This window comes from Phalacrocorax carbo, unplaced genomic scaffold, assembly GCF_963921805.1.
Source record: "Phalacrocorax carbo unplaced genomic scaffold, bPhaCar2.1 SCAFFOLD_150, whole genome shotgun sequence".
NCBI lineage: Eukaryota > Metazoa > Chordata > Aves > Suliformes > Phalacrocoracidae > Phalacrocorax > Phalacrocorax carbo.
Genome location: NW_026990332.1, coordinates 27,830 through 50,328, shown reverse-complemented (window position 1 = coordinate 50,328; position 22,499 = coordinate 27,830). Strand labels below are relative to the sequence as shown.

At 60.2% G+C, this 22,499-nt stretch overlaps 1 long non-coding RNA gene across 9 annotated transcripts in view; it reads right to left on the bottom strand.

Annotated features, from left to right (window-relative positions):
* LOC135311025 (uncharacterized) overlaps positions 1-22,499 on the bottom strand; it is a 55,616-nt gene that overhangs the window by 9,500 nt on the left and 23,617 nt on the right. For 7 of the 9 annotated variants that reach the window (XR_010370928.1, XR_010370934.1, XR_010370931.1 and 4 more), the window contains 7 exons: positions 18,688-18,879; positions 18,320-18,429; positions 12,806-12,997; positions 12,438-12,547; positions 6,728-6,837; positions 1,645-1,836; positions 1,277-1,386 (listed from right to left, as the gene is read on the bottom strand). This is a non-coding gene — a long non-coding RNA (uncharacterized LOC135311025). The remainder of the gene's footprint in view (positions 1-1,276; positions 1,387-1,644; positions 1,837-6,727; positions 6,838-12,437; positions 12,548-12,805; positions 12,998-18,319; positions 18,430-18,687; positions 18,880-22,499) is intronic. The other 2 variants (XR_010370932.1, XR_010370929.1) reach the window with 2 other exon arrangements.

Below are 22,499 nucleotides of genomic sequence, written 5' to 3'. Positions count from 1 at the left end.
TTAAAACCTAGGGACAGGGAGCTGGACAGAGAGAGACGGAGATCACAGGGAACAGCGGCGGGTGCAGGAAGAACAGGAATTCGAGAATAGGGAAAGGGAGCTGGACAGAGAAGAACTCAGAAAGGCAAGAACAGTAGCAGGGTACAGAGCAGAGCAGACGAACTAAAAAGCGCGGCGGGAGCGTTGAGGCAGACAGAGAGAGATTAAGAAAAAAGTCACGGGCTACGTGGCAAAGCAGGAGGAACTCAGAAACGGGGATGGCAACCAAGGGAGAGTGAGCTGGTGAAGGATAACGGGTATTCAAAGTGAGGGACGGGGAGCTGGGAAAAGCGAGGCAGAGAAAAACAGAATCACAGAGAGAATCACACAAAGCCAAAAAAGAAGAAACTGAACAACAGGAACAGGTGTAACCAAAGCGATGAAGTCAACCAACCAGAGACGGTGTTCCATTACGGGAACACGGAGCGTACGAATCAGCGCATCTGTCGATCTGCATTTTAGTCCCTAGGCGATCGTTAATGTCAGCAGAACAACAGACAACGTGCTTCTGTCAGAAAAGGATGACAAAACGCGGTTTCGTGTAGCGCACTGAGAAAACTAGCCAAGACTGCCAAGATTAAGAGCCAAGAAGGTAAAAGGCAATTCTGGCAGGGGGAGATCGCGACCACCGACTCACGGACCACCACCGAGCCTGCGCAGTGATTTACATACGGAACGAGCCAGTTTGTACCGATCAGTAGACAGGACGATAATGAATATGTATGAATACGTAAAATTTTGATCTACAAATTCTACGGGAAAGGTGTGTGAGGTACGCACGCCAGGAGAAGCGATCCCCCGTGCATCTGGCGCCGTGAATAAAGAACGCCTGCTCTTTAATACTAAATCGGCGTTGAGGAGTTGTTTCCGATTTTACCGCGTTTTTCGGTAACACACGGAGTCAGACCAAGAGGGCCAGAGAAAGACAAAATACCGACAGGCTACAGGACAGAGCAGGAGGAATAAAAAAATAAAAACGGAGCCAGAGCCAGGCAGAGAGAGGCGGAGAAAGAACAAGTAGCCACAGGCTACAGGACAGAGAGAGGGAGGCCTGAAAAGACGGGGAGGCAGGGAGCCACTCAGAGCAAGATGGAGAAAGAAGGGGCGGGGGGGCGCCAAAAAAAAAAAAAAAAAAACATTTTGCAGCAGGTAAGGAAAGAGAGGGGGCCAGGGGAGAGACAGGGAGGGCCCAGGATGCACAAGAGAGGCAACGGGGCCCCAGTGGCCCAGGACTCACCGCGACTCTCGCTCTCAGCGCTGCTGGCACAATTTAGCCGTTCAGATGCTTCTTTCCCCTCCTCTCCGCCCTGCCTCTTCTGCAGCTCCAGACTCTAGGCCGTCCTGCACCTAAAGAGGATACACGGGTGTCTTACCGCTCTTACGAGATGAGGCTTCCTAGGCACGTAGCCTAGCTCGCTCGTGCACTACACGCCCGTACCCAACTCCCGGTTACGCGTACAGACCCTGCGGTGCACGTTGGTGGCCTGGCCCGCTGCGGGCTACGAAGGGGGATCCTCCCTCCCTCACCTGCAGGGACAGGCTCTCTCTTGCCTGCGGCAGGAAGGCAGCTGGCAGCCAGAGCGCCTTCAGTTTCTGCTGCTTTACCTTTCGTTGGCGTCTCCAGCTTCAGCCGAGGCAGCTCCTGTCCACAGCCGGGAAGGGCTCTGTGTGTCCCTTTTCACCCCCGCGCTGCGAGGATGGCAACGCCGGGCAGAGAGAAGCCACGCAAGCCTGAGACGGCCGCAGTCAACGGCATCCCCGGGGGAAGGACAGACAACCACGTCCTCAGCACGGTCTCTGCGAGAGGGAAAGAAGAAACAGCGACCGTCATTACCGTCGATCGACCCTGGCCAAAGCCCCTCCTTGCGCAGGGGCTTCTGGACACACCGCCCCTTCCCCGCGCTACTGCTAAGGGCCCCTGCGCCGAGGGGGAATCCAGTGCGCTCGAGGGCCGGCTCGCTGCCTTCACGACAGGGCCTGGGGGCGGCCAAGGGCTACGCAGCACGCTTCAGGGGAGGTGCCGGGGCTGGGGGCAGGCGCACGGGGCAAGGGGGGGGCCAGGGGAGGCTGAGCGGCAGCTCCGGTGAGCCGGGGAGGCGGCGGCCATCATCTGCGCCCTGGGCAGGGGGAAAAGGTCCTCCTCCTTTCCCTCTTCCCTTCTGTCAGCTCCCGGGGAACTCACCGCTTCTCGGGGAGCGGCCGCACCTGGAAGCCCCCAGAAATCAACACGAATCCAACCCCAAAAATACACCACGCCTACCGTACGCGGCACGGCCGCCCGGCACCCGAGCGCCAGAACACCGCGCCTCCCGCCGCGCCCCGGCGAGCCACGTGACAGGGCCGGCAGCCACTGCGCCAGGACTACAGCTCCCGGCATGCTCTGCGCCACAACACGGCCGCCCGGCAGCCCCCCGCCACAAGGACTACAGCTCCCGGCATGCTCTGCGCCACAACACGGCCGCCCGGCATCCCCCCGCCACAAGGACTACAGCTCCCGCCATGCTCTGCGCCACAACACGGCCGCCCGGCAGCCACTGCGCCAGGACTACAGCTCCCGGCACGCTCTGCGCCACAACATGGCCGCCCGGCAGCCCCCCGCCACAAGGACTACAGCTCCCGGCACGCTCTGCGCCACAACACGGCCGCCCGGCAGCCACTGCGCCAGGACTACAGCTCCCGGCACGCTCTGCGCCACAACATGGCCGCCCGGCAGCCCCCCGCCACAAGGACTACAGCTCCCGCCATGCTCTGCGCCACAACACGGCCGCCCGGCAGCCCCCCGCCGCAAGGACTACAGCTCCCGCCATGCTCTGCGGCACAACACGGCCGCCCGGCAGCCCCCCGACACAAGGACTACAGCTCCCGCCATGCTCTGCGCCACAACACGGCCGCCCGCCCAGCCGGCAGACGCACCACCGCAGCTCCCGGCACGCCGCGAGCCCGCCCTCCCCGCTCTCTCACCCTGCGGGGCACCGTCCCTCCCGCCGATGCACCCGGAAGCCCCACCGAGCCCTCAGCACAGCCTCGCTCTCCCCACCGCCCGCTCCGACCCGCCGCTGCCCCGCCGCAGCCCTCCTCGGGGCTTGACCCGGCACGCAGCGGCCCCCCACCCAGCCCCCGCTCACCTCCCCCCTCGCTACACTCGCAGCCCGCTGACGCTCGGCCACAGCTCCGCTCCGCTCCGCCCTCGGCTCACACTGGCCCCCCGGAGCAGGGCACCACCCCTTTTCCAGGGAGGAGCCGGCACCGGCAGCCCCACTGCCCGCACCTGGGGCTCCTCCAGCCAGACCCCGCCCACAGCTGAGGCGCAGCAGCAACGGGGGGCCCCCTCCCCTCACCCCCACAGTGCACCACCTCCTCCCCCGGGCTCCATCACAGACCCTTGCCCCACGCCAAGGGAGCGCAAATGCAGCCCTCAGGCCAAAGGAGAGGGCAGGTGTTGGTGCAGGCGCGCACGGAACAAGTCCCAGGAGCGATTCGTGGCTCAGGGTCCCCAACGCTCCCCCTGCCCCAAGGCCACCTCGGCCGCCGTTGCCGCAGCCGCACGGAGCTGGTGGTGGCTGGGATAGTGCTCATTTTCTCCACAGTAGCTAGGAAGGGATACGTTTTGGATTTATGCTCAAAACACCGTTAATAATGTAGAGATGTTTTGGTTCTTGCTGAGCACTGCTTCCACAGTCAGGGCCTCTTCTGGTTCTCTCAGTGCCCCACCAGCAAGCAGGCTGGGACAGCTGGGAAAGCTTTCCCAGCTAACTGACCAAAGGGATATTCCATACCATTTGACATCATGCTCAGCACACGCAGCTGGGGGAAGAAGGGGGAGTCCTTGGGGGGGGGGGGGGCTACGGCATTTCTCTCCCTAAGTAACCATGACACATGACAGAGCCCTGCTTTCCCAGAGGTGGCTCAACACCTGCCCGCCGAAAAGGAGGAGTGAATTAATTCCTTGCTTTGCTTCCACGCACAGCTTTTGCTTTACCTATTAAACAGTCTTGATCTCAACCCATGATTTTTCTCACTTTTACCCTTCCAGCTCTCTCCCCCAGCCCACTGAGGGTGGAGCGAGCAAGCAGCTCCCTGGTGCAGAGTTGCCAGCTGGGGCTGAACCACGGCACGCGCTTGTCCGCGTTTGGCAGGGAAGGGACCGTCCGTCGCCTGGCTCCTGGAGCGACGGGCTGCTGGGCAGAGGGGGAGGCCACCAAAGGTGAGGAGCAGGGCACAGGACAGTAGGAAGAGAGAAGAGCGGCAGCCGGCTGGACGGGGGCGGGGGGGCGTGTGTGCGTGTAGTGAGAAGGCACGAGGCAGGGAACAGGACGGCCAGAGAAGGACAGGGAGCCTGACGGAGGTGGAGATACAAGCAGCAGAGAGAGGGGAAGAGAGGCAGCAGAGAGAGGGAAGAGCAGGACACAGACCAACAAAGAAGGAAGAGGAGCAGGCTGGAGACGCACAGAGAACCTGGGGCAGGCAGCACGACAGCGAGGGAGGAAAGAAGAATAGGGGCAGGAAGCTGGACCGAGCGCGATGGAGACAGACAAGACAAGCGACAAGAACAGGGCAGAGAGGGAAGAATGAAGCCACGGGGACAGGGAGCCGAGACAGCCAACAACGGAGGGAAGGGGCCGGGGAGGGAACACCACAAAACAAACCATGGGGCTACGTGGTACAGAGCATGAGAAGGCAGAGAATTAAGAATTAGGGACAGGGAGCCAGAAAAACAACAAAAAACCACCCAAAACAAAGGGCGATGGGGAGCAAAAGGAATCGCAATGCGTACAGAAAGGAGAGAGAAACAATTCTAAAACAGGGTCATGGGGAAGCCAGAGACAGCAAGATGGAGAAAGGACAAAAGCTACAGGCTACAGGGCAGAGAGGGAAGAATTAATGAATAGACACAGAGAGCTGGGCAGAAAGAGATGGAGAAAGGCTGAAGATCACACGGCCAACAGGGAAGAGAGAAGAGAGGGAGGAATTTTCAAAACAGGGGCAAGAAGCCAGAGAGAGGGAGAGAGGCGCAACAATAAAATGGGGACAGGCCACAGGGCGGCGAGGAGGGAATCGATGAATAAGAACAGGAGACCAAAGAGAACACAATGTAGAATGGAGAAAAGGAACAGCGGCCTACAGGGAAGGAGGAATTAAAGATCAGGCACTGGGAGGCAGACAGAGACACATGAAGAAACAAGTAGGAAAAAAAAAAAAAAACAAACAACGGCAATGGGCTACAAAGACAGACAGAGAGGGAAGAAATAAAACATAGCAGCAAGGAGCTGGACAGAGAGAGATGAGGACAAACAAACAGCACGGGTCTACGTGACAGAGAACGTGGAATTAGAACACAGAGAGGGGGAGCCGGACAGAGAGAGAGGCCGAGAGAAAAATCTAGACGGGCTACGGCGGGCAGAGGCAGGAATTAAAACCTAGGGACAGGGAGCTGGACAGAGAGAGACGGAGATCACAGGGAACAGCGGCGGGTGCAGGAAGAACAGGAATTCGAGAATAGGGAAAGGGAGCTGGACAGAGAAGAACTCAGAAAGGCAAGAACAGTAGCAGGGTACAGAGCAGAGCAGACGAACTAAAAAGCGCGGCGGGAGCGTTGAGGCAGACAGAGAGAGATTAAGAAAAAAGTCACGGGCTACGTGGCAAAGCAGGAGGAACTCAGAAACGGGGATGGCAACCAAGGGAGAGTGAGCTGGTGAAGGATAACGGGTATTCAAAGTGAGGGACGGGGAGCTGGGAAAAGCGAGGCAGAGAAAAACAGAATCACAGAGAGAATCACACAAAGCCAAAAAAGAAGAAACTGAACAACAGGAACAGGTGTAACCAAAGCGATGAAGTCAACCAACCAGAGACGGTGTTCCATTACGGGAACACGGAGCGTACGAATCAGCGCATCTGTCGATCTGCATTTTAGTCCCTAGGCGATCGTTAATGTCAGCAGAACAACAGACAACGTGCTTCTGTCAGAAAAGGATGACAAAACGCGGTTTCGTGTAGCGCACTGAGAAAACTAGCCAAGACTGCCAAGATTAAGAGCCAAGAAGGTAAAAGGCAATTCTGGCAGGGGGAGATCGCGACCACCGACTCACGGACCACCACCGAGCCTGCGCAGTGATTTACATACGGAACGAGCCAGTTTGTACCGATCAGTAGACAGGACGATAATGAATATGTATGAATACGTAAAATTTTGATCTACAAATTCTACGGGAAAGGTGTGTGAGGTACGCACGCCAGGAGGACCGATCCCCCGTGCATCCGGCGCCGTGAATAAAGAACGCCTGCTCTTTAATACTAAATCGGCGTTGAGGAGTTGTTTCCGATTTTACCGCGTTTTTCGGTAACACACGGAGTCAGACCAAGAGGGCCAGAGAAAGACAAAATACCGACAGGCTACAGGACAGAGCAGGAGGAATAAAAAAATAAAAACGGAGCCAGAGCCAGGCAGAGAGAGGCGGAGAAAGAACAAGTAGCCACAGGCTACAGGACAGAGAGAGGGAGGCCTGAAAAGACGGGGAGGCAGGGAGCCACTCAGAGCGAGATGGAGAAAGAAGGGGCGGGGGGGCGCCAAAAAAAAAAAAAAAAAAAAACATTTTGCAGCAGGTAAGGAAAGAGAGGGGGCCAGGGGAGAGACAGGGAGGGCCCAGGATGCACAAGAGAGGCAACGGGGCCCCAGTGGCCCAGGACTCACCGCGACTCTCGCTCTCAGCGCTGCTGGCACAATTTAGCCGTTCAGATGCTTCTTTCCCCTCCTCTCCGCCCTGCCTCTTCTGCAGCTCCAGACTCTAGGCCGTCCTGCACCTAAAGAGGATACACGGGTGTCTTACCGCTCTTACGAGATGAGGCTTCCTAGGCACGTAGCCTAGCTCGCTCGTGCACTACACGCCCGTACCCAACTCCCGGTTACGCGTACAGACCCTGCGGTGCACGTTGGTGGCCTGGCCCGCTGCGGGCTACGAAGGGGGATCCTCCCTCCCTCACCTGCAGGGACAGGCTCTCTCTTGCCTGCGGCAGGAAGGCAGCTGGCAGCCAGAGCGCCTTCAGTTTCTGCTGCTTTACCTTTCGTTGGCGTCTCCAGCTTCAGCCGAGGCAGCTCCTGTCCACAGCCGGGAAGGGCTCTGTGTGTCCCTTTTCGCCCCCGCGCTGCGAGGATGGCAACGCCGGGCAGAGAGAAGCCACGCAAGCCTGAGACGGCCGCAGTCAACGGCATCCCCGGGGGAAGGACAGACAACCACGTCCTCAGCACGGTCTCTGCGAGAGGGAAAGAAGAAACAGCGACCGTCATTACCGTCGATCGACCCTGGCCAAAGCCCCTCCTTGCGCAGGGGCTTCTGGACACACCGCCCCTTCCCCGCGCTACTGCTAAGGGCCCCTGCGCCGAGGGGGAATCCAGTGCGCTCGAGGGCCGGCTCGCTGCCTTCACGACAGGGCCTGGGGGCGGCCAAGGGCTACGCAGCACGCTTCAGGGGAGGTGCCGGGGCTGGGGGCAGGCGCACGGGGCAAGGGGGGGGCCAGGGGAGGCTGAGCGGCAGCTCCGGTGAGCCGGGGAGGCGGCGGCCATCGTCTGCGCCCTGGGCAGGGGGAAAAGGTCCTCCTCCTTTCCCTCTTCCCTTCTGTCAGCTCCCGGGGAACTCACCGCTTCTCGGGGAGCGGCCGCACCTGGAAGCCCCCAGAAATCAACACGAATCCAACCCCAAAAATACACCGCGCGTACCGTACGCGGCACGGCCGCCCGGCACCCGAGCGCCGGAACACCGCGCCTCCCGCCGCGCCCCGGCGAGCCACGTGACAGGGCCGGCAGCCACTGCGCCAGGACTACAGCTCCCGGCATGCTCTGCGCCACAACACGGCCGCCCGGCAGCCGCGCGCCGCAAGGACTACAGCTCCCGCCATGCTCTGCGCCACAACACGGCCGCCCGGCAGCCCCCCGCCACAAGGACTACAGCTCCCGCCATGCTCTGCGCCACAACACGGCCGCCCGGCAGCCCCCCGACACAAGGACTACAGCTCCCGCCATGCTCTGCGCCACAACACGGCCGCCCGGCAGCCCCCCGACACAAGGACTACAGCTCCCGCCATGCTCTGCGCCACAACACGGCCGCCCGGCAGCCCCCCGCCACAAGGACTACAGCTCCCGCCATGCTCTGCGCCACAACACGGCCGCCCGGCAGCCCCCCGCCACAAGGACTACAGCTCCCGGCATGCTCTGCGCCACAACACGGCCGCCCGGCAGCCCCCCGCCACAAGGACTACAGCTCCCGGCATGCTCTGCGCCACAACACGGCCGCCCGGCAGCCCCCCGACACAAGGACTACAGCTCCCGCCATGCTCTGCGCCACAACACGGCCGCCCGGCAGCCCCCCGCCACAAGGACTACAGCTCCCGCCATGCTCTGCGCCACAACACGGCCGCCCGCCCAGCCGGCAGACGCACCACCACAGCTCCCGGCACGCCGCGAGCCCGCCCTCCCCGCTCTCTCACCCTGCGGGGCACCGTCCCTCCCGCCGATGCACCCGGAAGCCCCACCGAGCCCTCAGCACAGCCTCGCTCTCCCCACCGCCCGCTCCGGCCCGCTCCGACCCGCCGCTGCCCCGCCGCAGCCCTCCTCGGGGCTTGACCCGGCACGCAGCGGCCCCCCACCCAGCCCCCGCTCACCTCCTCCCTCGCTACACTCGCAGCCCGCTGACGCTCGGCCACAGCTCCGCTCCGCTCCGCCCTCGGCTCACACTGGCCCCCCGGAGCAGGGCACCACCCCTTTTCCAGGGAGGAGCCGGCACCGCCAGCCCCACTGCCCGCACCTGGGGCTCCTCCAGCCAGACCCCGCCCACAGCTGAGGCGCAGCAGCAACGGGGGGCCCCCTGCCCTCACCCCCACAGTGCACCACCTCCTCCCCTGGGCTCCGTCACAGCCCCTTGCCCCACGCCAAGGGAGCGCAAACGCAGCCCTCAGGCCAAAGGAGAGGGCAGGTGTTGGTGCAGGCGCGCACGGAACAAGTCCCAGGAGCGATTCGTGGCTCAGGGTCCCCAACGCTCCCCCTGCCCCAAGGCCACCTCGGCCGCCGTTGCCGCAGCCGCACGGAGCTGGTGGTGGCTGGGATAGTGCTCATTTTCTCCACAGTAGCTAGGAAGGGATACGTTTTGGATTTATGCTCAAAACACCGTTAATAATGTAGAGATGTTTTGGTTCTTGCTGAGCACTGCTTCCACAGTCAGGGCCTCTTCTGGTTCTCTCAGTGCCCCACCAGCAAGCAGGCTGGGACAGCTGGGAAAGCTTTCCCAGCTAACTGACCAAAGGGATATTCCATACCATTTGACATCATGCTCAGCACACGCAGCTGGGGGAAGAAGGGGGAGTCCTTGGGGGGGGGGGGGCTACGGCATTTCTCTCCCTAAGTAACCATGACACATGACAGAGCCCTGCTTTCCCAGAGGTGGCTCAACACCTGCCCGCCGAAAAGGAGGAGTGAATTAATTCCTTGCTTTGCTTCCACGCACAGCTTTTGCTTTACCTATTAAACAGTCTTGATCTCAACCCATGATTTTTCTCACTTTTACCCTTCCAGCTCTCTCCCCCAGCCCACTGAGGGTGGAGCGAGCAAGCAGCTCCCTGGTGCAGAGTTGCCAGCTGGGGCTGAACCACGGCACGCGCTTGTCCGCGTTTGGCAGGGAAGGGACCGTCCGTCGCCTGGCTCCTGGAGCGACGGGCTGCTGGGCAGAGGGGGAGGCCACCAAAGGTGAGGAGCAGGGCACAGGACAGTAGGAAGAGAGAAGAGAAGAGCGGCAGCCGGCTGGACGGGGGCGGGGGGGCGTGTGTGCGTGTAGTGAGAAGGCACGAGGCAGGGAACAGTACGGCCAGAGAAGGACAGGGAGCCTGACGGAGGTGGAGATACAAGCAGCAGAGAGAGGGGAAGAGAGGCAGCAGAGAGAGGGGAAGAGAGGCAGCAGAGAGAGGGGAAGAGAGGCAGCAGAGAGAGGGGAAGAGAGGCAGCAGAGAGAGGGGAAGAGAGGCAGCAGAGAGAGGGGAAGAGAGGCAGCAGAGAGAGGGGAAGAGAGGCAGCAGAGAGAGGGGAAGAGAGGCAGCAGAGAGAGGGGAAGAGAGGCAGCAGAGAGAGGGGAAGAGCAGGACACAGACCAACAAAGAAGGAAGAGGAGCAAGCTGGAGACGCACAAAGAACCTGGGGCAGGCAGCACGACAGCGAGGGAGGAAAGAAGAATAGGGGCAGGAAGCTGGACCGAGCGCGATGGAGACAGACAAGACAAGCGACAAGAACAGGGCAGAGAGGGAAGAATGAAGCCACGGGGACAGGGAGCCGAGACAGCCAACAACGGAGGGAAGGGGCCGGGGAGGGAACACCACAAAACAAACCATGGGGCTACGTGGTACAGAGCATGAGAAGGCAGAGAATTAAGAATTAGGGACAGGGAGCCAGAAAAACAACAAAAAACCACCCAAAACAAAGGGCGATGGGGAGCAAAAGGAATCGCAATGCGTACAGAAAGGAGAGAGAAACAATTCTAAAACAGGGTCATGGGGAAGCCAGAGACAGCAAGATGGAGAAAGGACAAAAGCTACAGGCTACAGGGCAGAGAGGGAAGAATTAATGAATAGACACAGAGAGCTGGGCAGAAAGAGATGGAGAAAGGCTGAAGATCACACGGCCAACAGGGAAGAGAGAAGAGAGGGAGGAATTTTCAAAACAGGGGCAAGAAGCCAGAGAGAGGGAGAGAGGCGCAACAATAAAATGGGGACAGGCCACAGGGCGGCGAGGAGGGAATCGATGAATAAGAACAGGAGACCAAAGAGAACACAATGTAGAATGGAGAAAAGGAACAGCAGCCTACAGGGAAGGAGGAATTAAAGATCAGGCACTGGGAGGCAGACAGAGACACATGAAGAAACAAGTAGGAAAAAAAAAAAACACAAACAACGGCAATGGGCTACAAAGACAGACAGAGAGGGAAGAAATAAAACATAGCAGCAAGGAGCTGGACAGAGAGAGATGAGGACAAACAAACAGCACGGGTCTACGTGACAGAGAACGTGGAATTAGAACACAGAGAGGGGGAGCCGGACAGAGAGAGAGGCCGAGAGAAAAATCTAGACGGGCTACGGCGGGCAGAGGCAGGAATTAAAACCTAGGGACAGGGAGCTGGACAGAGAGAGACGGAGATCACAGGGAACAGCGGCGGGTGCAGGAAGAACAGGAATTCGAGAATAGGGAAAGGGAGCTGGACAGAGAAGAACTCAGAAAGGCAAGAACAGTAGCAGGGTACAGAGCAGAGCAGACGAACTAAAAAGCGCGGCGGGAGCGTTGAGGCAGACAGAGAGAGATTAAGAAAAAAGTCACGGGCTACGTGGCAAAGCAGGAGGAACTCAGAAACGGGGATGGCAACCAAGGGAGAGTGAGCTGGTGAAGGATAACGGGTATTCAAAGTGAGGGACGGGGAGCTGGGAAAAGCGAGGCAGAGAAAAACAGAATCACAGAGAGAATCACACAAAGCCAAAAAAGAAGAAACTGAACAACAGGAACAGGTGTAACCAAAGCGATGAAGTCAACCAACCAGAGACGGTGTTCCATTACGGGAACACGGAGCGTACGAATCAGCGCATCTGTCGATCTGCATTTTAGTCCCTAGGCGATCGTTAATGTCAGCAGAACAACAGACAACGTGCTTCTGTCAGAAAAGGATGACAAAACGCGGTTTCGTGTAGCGCACTGAGAAAACTAGCCAAGACTGCCAAGATTAAGAGCCAAGGTAAAAGGCAATTCTGGCAGGGGGAGATCGCGACCACCGACTCACGGACCACCACCGAGCCTGCGCAGTGATTTACATATGGAACGAGCCAGTTTGTACCGATCAGTAGACAGGACGATAATGAATATGTATGAATACGTAAAATTTTGATCTACAAATTCTACGGGAAAGGTGTGTGAGGTACGCACGCCAGGAGGAGCGATCCCCCGTGCATCCGGCGCCGTGAATAAAGAACGCCTGCTCTTTAATACTAAATCGGCGTTGAGGAGTTGTTTCCGATTTTACCGCGTTTTTCGGTAACACAGGGAGTCAGACCAAGAGGGCCAGAGAAAGACAAAATACCGACAGGCTACAGGACAGAGCAGGAGGAATAAAAAAATAAAAACGGAGCCAGAGCCAGGCAGAGAGAGGCGGAGAAAGAACAAGTAGCCACAGGCTACAGGACAGAGAGAGGGAGGCCTGAAAAGACGGGGAGGCAGGGAGCCACTCAGAGCAAGATGGAGAAAGAAGGGGCGGGGGGGCGCCAAAAAAAAAAAAAAAAAAACATTTTGCAGCAGGTAAGGAAAGAGAGGGGGCCAGGGGAGAGACAGGGAGGGCCCAGGATGCACAAGAGAGGCAACGGGGCCCCAGTGGCCCAGGACTCACCGCGACTCTCGCTCTCAGCGCTGCTGGCACAATTTAGCCGTTCAGATGCTTCTTTCCCCTCCTCTCCGCCCTGCCTCTTCTGCAGCTCCAGACTCTAGGCCGTCCTGCACCTAAAGAGGATACACGGGTGTCTTACCGCTCTTACGAGATGAGGCTTCCTAGGCACGTAGCCTAGCTCGCTCGTGCACTACACGCCCGTACCCAACTCCCGGTTACGCGTACAGACCCTGCGGTGCACGTTGGTGGCCTGGCCCGCTGCGGGCTACGAAGGGGGATCCTCCCTCCCTCACCTGCAGGGACAGGCTCTCTCTTGCCTGCGGCAGGAAGGCAGCTGGCAGCCAGAGCGCCTTCAGTTTCTGCTGCTTTACCTTTCGTTGGCGTCTCCAGCTTCAGCCGAGGCAGCTCCTGTCCACAGCCGGGAAGGGCTCTGTGTGTCCCTTTTCACCCCCGCGCTGCGAGGATGGCAACGCCGGGCAGAGAGAAGCCACGCAAGCCTGAGACGGCCGCAGTCAACGGCATCCCCGGGGGAAGGACAGACAACCACGTCCTCAGCACGGTCTCTGCGAGAGGGAAAGAAGAAACAGCGACCGTCATTACCGTCGATCGACCCTGGCCAAAGCCCCTCCTTGCGCAGGGGCTTCTGGACACACCGCTCCTTCCCCGCGCTACTGCTAAGGGCCCCTGCGCCGAGGGGGAATCCAGTGCGCTCGAGGGCCGGCTCGCTGCCTTCACGACAGGGCCTGGGGGCGGCCAAGGGCTACGCAGCACGCTTCAGGGGAGGTGCCGGGGCTGGGGGCAGGCGCACGGGGCAAGGGGGGGGCCAGGGGAGGCTGAGCGGCAGCTCCGGTGAGCCGGGGAGGCGGCGGCCATCGTCTGCGCCCTGGGCAGGGGGAAAAGGTCCTCCTCCTTTCCCTCTTCCCTTCTGTCAGCTCCCGGGGAACTCACCGCTTCTCGGGGAGCGGCCGCACCTGGAAGCCCCCAGAAATCAACACGAATCCAACCCCAAAAATACACCGCGCCTACCGTACGCGGCACGGCCGCCCGGCACCCGAGCGCCGGAACACCGCGCCTCCCGCCGCGCCCCGGCGAGCCACGTGACAGGGCCGGCAGCCACTGCGCCAGGACTACAGCTCCCGGCATGCTCTGCGGCACAACACGGCCGCCCGGCAGCCCCCCGCCACAAGGACTACAGCTCCCGCCATGCTCTGCGCCACAACACGGCCGCCCGGCAGCCCCCCGCCACAAGGACTACAGCTCCCGGCATGCTCTGCGCCACAACACGGCCGCCCGGCACCCCCCGCCACAAGGACTACAGCTCCCGCCATGCTCTGCGCCACAACACGGCCGCCCGGCAGCCCCCCGCCACAAGGACTACAGCTCCCGCCATGCTCTGCGCCACAACACGGCCGCCCGGCAGCCCCCCGACACAAGGACTACAGCTCCCGGCACGCTCTGCGCCACAACACGGCCGCCCGGCAGCCCCCCGACACAAGGACTACAGCTCCCGCCATGCTCTGCGCCACAACACGGCCGCCCGGCAGCCCCCCGCCACAAGGACTACAGCTCCCGGCACGCTCTGCGCCACAACACGGCCGCCCGGCAGCCCCCCGACACAAGGACTACAGCTCCCGCCATGCTCTGCGGCACAACACGGCCGCCCGGCAGCCCCCCGCCACAAGGACTACAGCTCCCGCCATGCTCTGCGCCACAACACGGCCGCCCGCCCAGCCGGCAGACGCACCACCGCAGCTCCCGGCACGCCGCGAGCCCGCCCTCCCCGCTCTCTCACCCTGCGGGGCACCGTCCCTCCCGCCGATGCACCCGGAAGCCCCACCGAGCCCTCAGCACAGCCTCGCTCTCCCCACCGCCCGCTCCGACCCGCCGCTGCCCCGCCGCAGCCCTCCTCGGGGCTTGACCCGGCACGCAGCGGCCCCCCACCCAGCCCCCGCTCACCTCCCCCCTCGCTACACTCGCAGCCCGCTGACGCTCGGCCACAGCTCCGCTCCGCTCCGCCCTCGGCTCACACTGGCCCCCCGGAGCAGGGCACCACCCCTTTTCCAGGGAGGAGCCGGCACCGGCAGCCCCACTGCCCGCACCTGGGGCTCCTCCAGCCAGACCCCGCCCACAGCTGAGGCGCAGCAGCAACGGGGGGCCCCCTCCCCTCACCCCCACAGTGCACCACCTCCTCCCCTGGGCTCCGTCACAGCCCCTTGCCCCACGCCAAGGGAGCGCAAACGCAGCCCTCAGGCCAAAGGAGAGGGCAGCTGTTGGTGCAGGCGCGCACGTAACAAGTCCCAGGAGCGATTCGTGGCTCAGGGTCCCCAACGCTCCCCCTGCCCCAAGGCCACCTCGGCCGCCGTTGCCGCAGCCGCACGGAGCTGGTGGTGGCTGGGATAGTGCTCATTTTCTCCACAGTAGCTAGGAAGGGATACGTTTTGGATTTATGCTCAAAACACCGTTAATAATGTAGAGATGTTTTGGTTCTTGCTGAGCACTGCTTCCACAGTCAGGGCCTCTTCTGGTTCTCTCAGTGCCCCACCAGCAAGCAGGCTGGGACAGCTGGGAAAGCTTTCCCAGCTAACTGACCAAAGGGATATTCCATACCATTTGACATCATGCTCAGCACACGCAGCTGGGGGAAGAAGGGGGAGTCCTTGGGGGGGGGGGGGCTACGGCATTTCTCTCCCTAAGTAACCATGACACATGACAGAGCCCTGCTTTCCCAGAGGTGGCTCAACACCTGCCCGCCGAAAAGGAGGAGTGAATTAATTCCTTGCTTTGCTTCCACGCACAGCTTTTGCTTTACCTATTAAACAGTCTTGATCTCAACCCATGATTTTTCTCACTTTTACCCTTCCAGCTCTCTCCCCCAGCCCACTGAGGGTGGAGCGAGCAAGCAGCTCCCTGGTGCAGAGTTGCCAGCTGGGGCTGAACCACGGCACGCGCTTGTCCGCGTTTGGCAGGGAAGGGACCGTCCGTCGCCTGGCTCCTGGAGCGACGGGCTGCTGGGCAGAGGGGGAGGCCACCAAAGGTGAGGAGCAGGGCACAGGACAGTAGGAAGAGAGAAGAGAAGAGCGGCAGCCGGCTGGACGGGGGCGGGGGGGCGTGTGTGCGTGTAGTGAGAAGGCACGAGGCAGGGAACAGTACGGCCAGAGAAGGACAGGGAGCCTGACGGAGGTGGAGATACAAGCAGCAGAGAGAGGGGAAGAGAGGCAGCAGAGAGAGGGGAAGAGAGGCAGCAGAGAGAGGGGAAGAGAGGCAGCAGAGAGAGGGGAAGAGAGGCAGCAGAGAGAGGGGAAGAGAGGCAGCAGAGAGAGGGGAAGAGAGGCAGCAGAGAGAGGGGAAGAGAGGCAGCAGAGAGAGGGGAAGAGAGGCAGCAGAGAGAGGGGAAGAGAGGCAGCAGAGAGAGGGGAAGAGAGGCAGCAGAGAGAGGGGAAGAGAGGCAGCAGAGAGAGGGGAAGAGAGGCAGCAGAGAGAGGGGAAGAGAGGCAGCAGAGAGAGGGGAAGAGAGGCAGCAGAGAGAGGGGAAGAGAGGCAGCAGAGAGAGGGGAAGAGAGGCAGCAGAGAGAGGGGAAGAGAGGCAGCAGAGAGAGGGGAAGAGCAGGACACAGACCAACAAAGAAGGAAGAGGAGCAAGCTGGAGACGCACAAAGAACCTGGGGCAGGCAGCACGACAGCGAGGGAGGAAAGAAGAATAGGGGCAGGAAGCTGGACCGAGCGCGATGGAGACAGACAAGACAAGCGACAAGAACAGGGCAGAGAGGGAAGAATGAAGCCACGGGGACAGGGAGCCGAGACAGCCAACAACGGAGGGAAGGGGCCGGGGAGGGAACACCACAAAACAAACCATGGGGCTACGTGGTACAGAGCATGAGAAGGCAGAGAATTAAGAATTAGGGACAGGGAGCCAGAACAACAACAAAAAACCACCCAAAACAAAGGGCGATGGGGAGCAAAAGGAATCGCAATGCGTACAGAAAGGAGAGAGAAACAATTCTAAAACAGGGTCATGGGGAAGCCAGAGACAGCAAGATGGAGAAAGGACAAAAGCTACAGGCTACAGGGCAGAGAGGGAAGAATTAATGAATAGACACAGAGAGCTGGGCAGAAAGAGATGGAGAAAGGCTGAAGATCACACGGCCAACAGGGAAGAGAGAAGAGAGGGAGGAATTTTCAAAACAGGGGCAAGAAGCCAGAGAGAGGGAGAGAGGCGCAACAATAAAATGGGGACAGGCCACAGGGCGGCGAGGAGGGAATCGATGAATAAGAACAGGAGACCAAAGAGAACACAATGTAGAATGGAGAAAAGGAACAGCAGCCTACAGGGAAGGAGGAATTAAAGATCAGGCACTGGGAGGCAGACAGAGACACATGAAGAAACAAGTAGGAAAAAAAAAAAAACAAACAACGGCAATGGGCTACAAAGACAGACAGAGAGGGAAGAAATAAAACATAGCAGCAAGGAGCTGGACAGAGAGAGATGAGGACAAACAAACAGCACGGGTCTACGTGACAGAGAACGTGGAATTAGAACACAGAGAGGGGGAGCCGGACAGAGAGAGAGGCCGAGAGAAAAATCTAGACGGGCTACGGCGGGCAGAGGCAGGAATTAAAACCTAGGGACAGGGAGCTGGACAGAGAGAGACGGAGATCACAGGGAACAGCGGCGGGTGCAGGAAGAACAGGAATTCGAGAATAGGGAAAGGGAGCTGGACAGAGAAGAACTCAGAAAGGCAAGAACAGTAGCAGGGTACAGAGCAGAGCAGACGAACTAAAAAGCGCGGCGGGAGCGTTGAGGCAGACAGAGAGAGATTAAGAAAAAAGTCACGGGCTACGTGGCAAAGCAGGAGGAACTCAGAAACGGGGATGGCAACCAAGGGAGAGTGAGCTGGTGAAGGATAACGGGTATTCAAAGTGAGGGACGGGGAGCTGGGAAAAGCGAGGCAGAGAAAAACAGAATCACAGAGAGAATCACACAAAGCCAAAAAAGAAGAAACTGAACAACAGGAACAGGTGTAACCAAAGCGATGAAGTCAACCAACCAGAGACGGTGTTCCATTACGGGAACACGGAGCGTACGAATCAGCGCATCTGTCGATCTGCATTTTAGTCCCTAGGCGATCATTAATGTCAGCAGAACAACAGACAACGTGCTTCTGTCAGAAAAGGATGACAAAACGCGGTTTCGTGTAGCGCACTGAGAAAACTAGCCAAGACTGCCAAGATTAAGAGCCAAGGTAAAAGGCAATTCTGGCAGGGGGAGATCGCGACCACCGACTCACGGACCACCACCGAGCCTGCGCAGTGATTTACATATGGAACGAGCCAGTTTGTACCGATCAGTAGACAGGACGATAATGAATATGTATGAATACGTAAAATTTTGATCTACAAATTCTACGGGAAAGGTGTGTGAGGTACGCACGCCAGGAGGAGCGATCCCCCGTGCATCCGGCGCCGTGAATAAAGAACGCCTGCTCTTTAATACTAAATCGGCGTTGAGGAGTTGTTTCCGATTTTACCGCGTTTTTCGGTAACACACGGAGTCAGACCAAGAGGGCCAGAGAAAGACAAAATACCGACAGGCTACAGGACAGAGCAGGAGGAATAAAAAAATAAAAACGGAGCCAGAGCCAGGCAGAGAGAGGCGGAGAAAGAACAAGTAGCCACAGGCTACAGGACAGAGAGAGGGAGGCCTGAAAAGACGGGGAGGCAGGGAGCCACTCAGAGCAAGATGGAGAAAGAAGGGGCGGGGGGGCGCCAAAAAAAAAAAAAAAAAAACATTTTGCAGCAGGTAAGGAAAGAGAGGGGGCCAGGGGAGAGACAGGGAGGGCCCAGGATGCACAAGAGAGGCAACGGGGCCCCAGTGGCCCAGGACTCACCGCGACTCTCGCTCTCAGCGCTGCTGGCACAATTTAGCCGTTCAGATGCTTCTTTCCCCTCCTCTCCGCCCTGCCTCTTCTGCAGCTCCAGACTCTAGGCCGTCCTGCACCTAAAGAGGATACACGGGTGTCTTACCGCTCTTACGAGATGAGGCTTCCTAGGCACGTAGCCTAGCTCGCTCGTGCACTACACGCCCGTACCCAACTCCCGGTTACGCGTACAGACCCTGCGGTGCACGTTGGTGGCCTGGCCCGCTGCGGGCTACGAAGGGGGATCCTCCCTCCCTCACCTGCAGGGACAGGCTCTCTCTTGCCTGCGGCAGGAAGGCAGCTGGCAGCCAGAGCGCCTTCAGTTTCTGCTGCTTTACCTTTCGTTGGCGTCTCCAGCTTCAGCCGAGGCAGCTCCTGTCCACAGCCGGGAAGGGCTCTGTGTGTCCCTTTTCACCCCCGCGCTGCGAGGATGGCAACGCCGGGCAGAGAGAAGCCACGCAAGCCTGAGACGGCCGCAGTCAACGGCATCCCCGGGGGAAGGACAGACAACCACGTCCTCAGCACGGTCTCTGCGAGAGGGAAAGAAGAAACAGCGACCGTCATTACCGTCGATCGACCCTGGCCAAAGCCCCTCCTTGCGCAGGGGCTTCTGGACACACCGCTCCTTCCCCGCGCTACTGCTAAGGGCCCCTGCGCCGAGGGGGAATCCAGTGCGCTCGAGGGCCGGCTCGCTGCCTTCACGACAGGGCCTGGGGGCGGCCAAGGGCTACGCAGCACGCTTCAGGGGAGGTGCCGGGGCTGGGGGCAGGCGCACGGGGCAAGGGGGGGGCCAGGGGAGGCTGAGCGGCAGCTCCGGTGAGCCGGGGAGGCGGCGGCCATCGTCTGCGCCCTGGGCAGGGGGAAAAGGTCCTCCTCCTTTCCCTCTTCCCTTCTGTCAGCTCCCGGGGAACTCACCGCTTCTCGGGGAGCGGCCGCACCTGGAAGCCCCCAGAAATCAACACGAATCCAACCCCAAAAATACACCGCGCCTACCGTACGCGGCACGGCCGCCCGGCACCCGAGCGCCGGAACACCGCGCCTCCCGCCGCGCCCCGGCGAGCCACGTGACAGGGCCGGCAGCCACTGCGCCAGGACTACAGCTCCCGGCACGCTCTGCGCCACAACACGGCCGCCCGGCAGCCACTGCGCCAGGACTACAGCTCCCGCCATGCTCTGCGCCACAACACGGCCGCCCGGCAGCCCCCCGCCACAAGGACTACAGCTCCCGCCATGCTCTGCGCCACAACACGGCCGCCCGGCAGCCGCGCGCCGCAAGGACTACAGCTCCCGCCATGCTCTGCGCCACAACACGGCCGCCCGGCAGCCCCCCGCCACAAGGACTACAGCTCCCGCCATGCTCTGCGCCACAACACGGCCGCCCAGCAGCCCCCCGCCACAAGGACTACAGCTCCCGGCACGCTCTGCGCCACAACATGGCCGCCCGGCAGCCCCCCGCCACAAGGACTACAGCTCCCGCCATGCTCTGCGCCACAACATGGCCGCCCGGCAGCCCCCCGACACAAGGACTACAGCTCCCGGCATGCTCTGCGCCACAACACGGCCGCCCGCCCAGCCGGCAGACGCACCACCGCAGCTCCCGCCACGCCGCGAGCCCGCCCTCCCCGCTCTCTCACCCTGCGGGGCACCGTCCCTCCCGCCGATGCACCCGGAAGCCCCACCGAGCCCTCAGCACAGCCTCGCTCTCCCCACCGCCCGCTCCGGCCCGCTCCGACCCGCCGCTGCCCCGCCGCAGCCCTCCTCGGGGCTTGACCCGGCACGCAGCGGCCCCCCACCCAGCCCCCGCTCACCTCCCCCCTCGCTACACTCGCAGCCCGCTGACGCTCGGCCACAGCTCCGCCCCGCTCCGCCCTCGGCTCACACTGGCCCCCCGGAGCAGGGCACCACCCCTTTTCCAGGGAGGAGCCGGCACCGGCAGCCCCACTGCCCGCACCTGGGGCTCCTCCAGCCAGACCCCGCCCACAGCTGAGGCGCAGCAGCAACGGGGGGCCCCCTCCCCTCACCCCCACAGTGCACCACCTCCTCCCCTGGGCTCCGTCACAGCCCCTTGCCCCACGCCAAGGGAGCGCAAACGCAGCCCTCAGGCCAAAGGAGAGGGCAGGTGTTTGTGCAGGCGCGCACGTAACAAGTCCCAGGAGCGATTCGTGGCTCAGGGTCCCCAACGCTCCCCCTGCCCCAAGGCCACCTCGGCCGCCGTTGCCGCAGCCGCACGGAGCTGGTGGTGGCTGGGATAGTGCTCATTTTCTCCACAGTAGCTAGGAAGGGATACGTTTTGGATTTATGCTCAAAACACCGTTAATAATGTAGAGATGTTTTGGTTCTTGCTGAGCACTGCTTCCACAGTCAGGGCCTCTTCTGGTTCTCTCAGTGCCCCACCAGCAAGTAGGCTGGGACAGCTGGGAAAGCTTTCCCAGCTAACTGACCAAAGGGATATTCCATACCATTTGACATCATGCTCAGCACACGCAGCTGGGGGAAGAAGGGGGAGTCCTTGGGGGGGGGGGGGGGGGCTACGGCATTTCTCTCCCTAAGTAACCATGACACATGACAGAGCCCTGCTTTCCCAGAGGTGGCTCAACACCTGCCCGCCGAAAAGGAGGAGTGAATTAATTCCTTGCTTTGCTTCCACGCACAGCTTTTGCTTTACCTATTAAACAGTCTTGATCTCAACCCATGATTTTTCTCACTTTTACCCTTCCAGCTCTCTCCCCCAGCCCACTGAGGGTGGAGCGAGCAAGCAGCTCCCTGGTGCAGAGTTGCCAGCTGGGGCTGAACCACGGCACGCGCTTGTCCGCGTTTGGCAGGGAAGGGACCGTCCGTCGCCTGGCTCCTGGAGCGACGGGCTGCTGGGCAGAGGGGGAGGCCACCAAAGGTGAGGAGCAGGGCACAGGACAGTAGGAAGAGAGAAGAGAAGAGAAGAGCGGCAGCCGGCTGGACGGGGGCGGGGGGGCGTGTGTGCGTGTAGTGAGAAGGCACGAGGCAGGGAACAGGACGGCCAGAGAAGGACAGGGAGCCTGACGGAGGTGGAGATACAAGCAGCAGAGAGAGGGGAAGAGAGGCAGCAGAGAGAGGGGAAGAGAGGCAGCAGAGAGAGGGGAAGAGAGGCAGCAGAGAGAGGGGAAGAGAGGCAGCAGAGAGAGGGGAAGAGAGGCAGCAGAGAGAGGGGAAGAGAGGCAGCAGAGAGAGGGGAAGAGAGGCAGCAGAGAGAGGGGAAGAGAGGCAGCAGAGAGAGGGGAAGAGAGGCAGCAGAGAGAGGGGAAGAGCAGGACACAGACCAACAAAGAAGGAAGAGGAGCAAGCTGGAGACGCACAAAGAACCTGGGGCAGGCAGCACGACAGCGAGGGAGGAAAGAAGAATAGGGGCAGGAAGCTGGACCGAGCGCGATGGAGACAGACAAGACAAGCGACAAGAACAGGGCAGAGAGGGAAGAATGAAGCCACGGGGACAGGGAGCCGAGACAGCCAACAACGGAGGGAAGGGGCCGGGGAGGGAACACCACAAAACAAACCATGGGGCTACGTGGTACAGAGCATGAGAAGGCAGAGAATTAAGAATTAGGGACAGGGAGCCAGAACAACAACAAAAAACCACCCAAAACAAAGGGCGATGGGGAGCAAAAGGAATCGCAATGCGTACAGAAAGGAGAGAGAAACAATTCTAAAACAGGGTCATGGGGAAGCCAGAGACAGCAAGATGGAGAAAGGACAAAAGCTACAGGCTACAGGGCAGAGAGGGAAGAATTAATGAATAGACACAGAGAGCTGGGCAGAAAGAGATGGAGAAAGGCTGAAGATCACACGGCCAACAGGGAAGAGAGAAGAGAGGGAGGAATTTTCAAAACAGGGGCAAGAAGCCAGAGAGAGGGAGAGAGGCGCAACAATAAAATGGGGACAGGCCACAGGGCGGCGAGGAGGGAATCGATGAATAAGAACAGGAGACCAAAGAGAACACAATGTAGAATGGAGAAAAGGAACAGCAGCCTACAGGGAAGGAGGAATTAAAGATCAGGCACTGGGAGGCAGACAGAGACACATGAAGAAACAAGTAGGAAAAAAAAAAAACACAAACAACGGCAATGGGCTACAAAGACAGACAGAGAGGGAAGAAATAAAACATAGCAGCAAGGAGCTG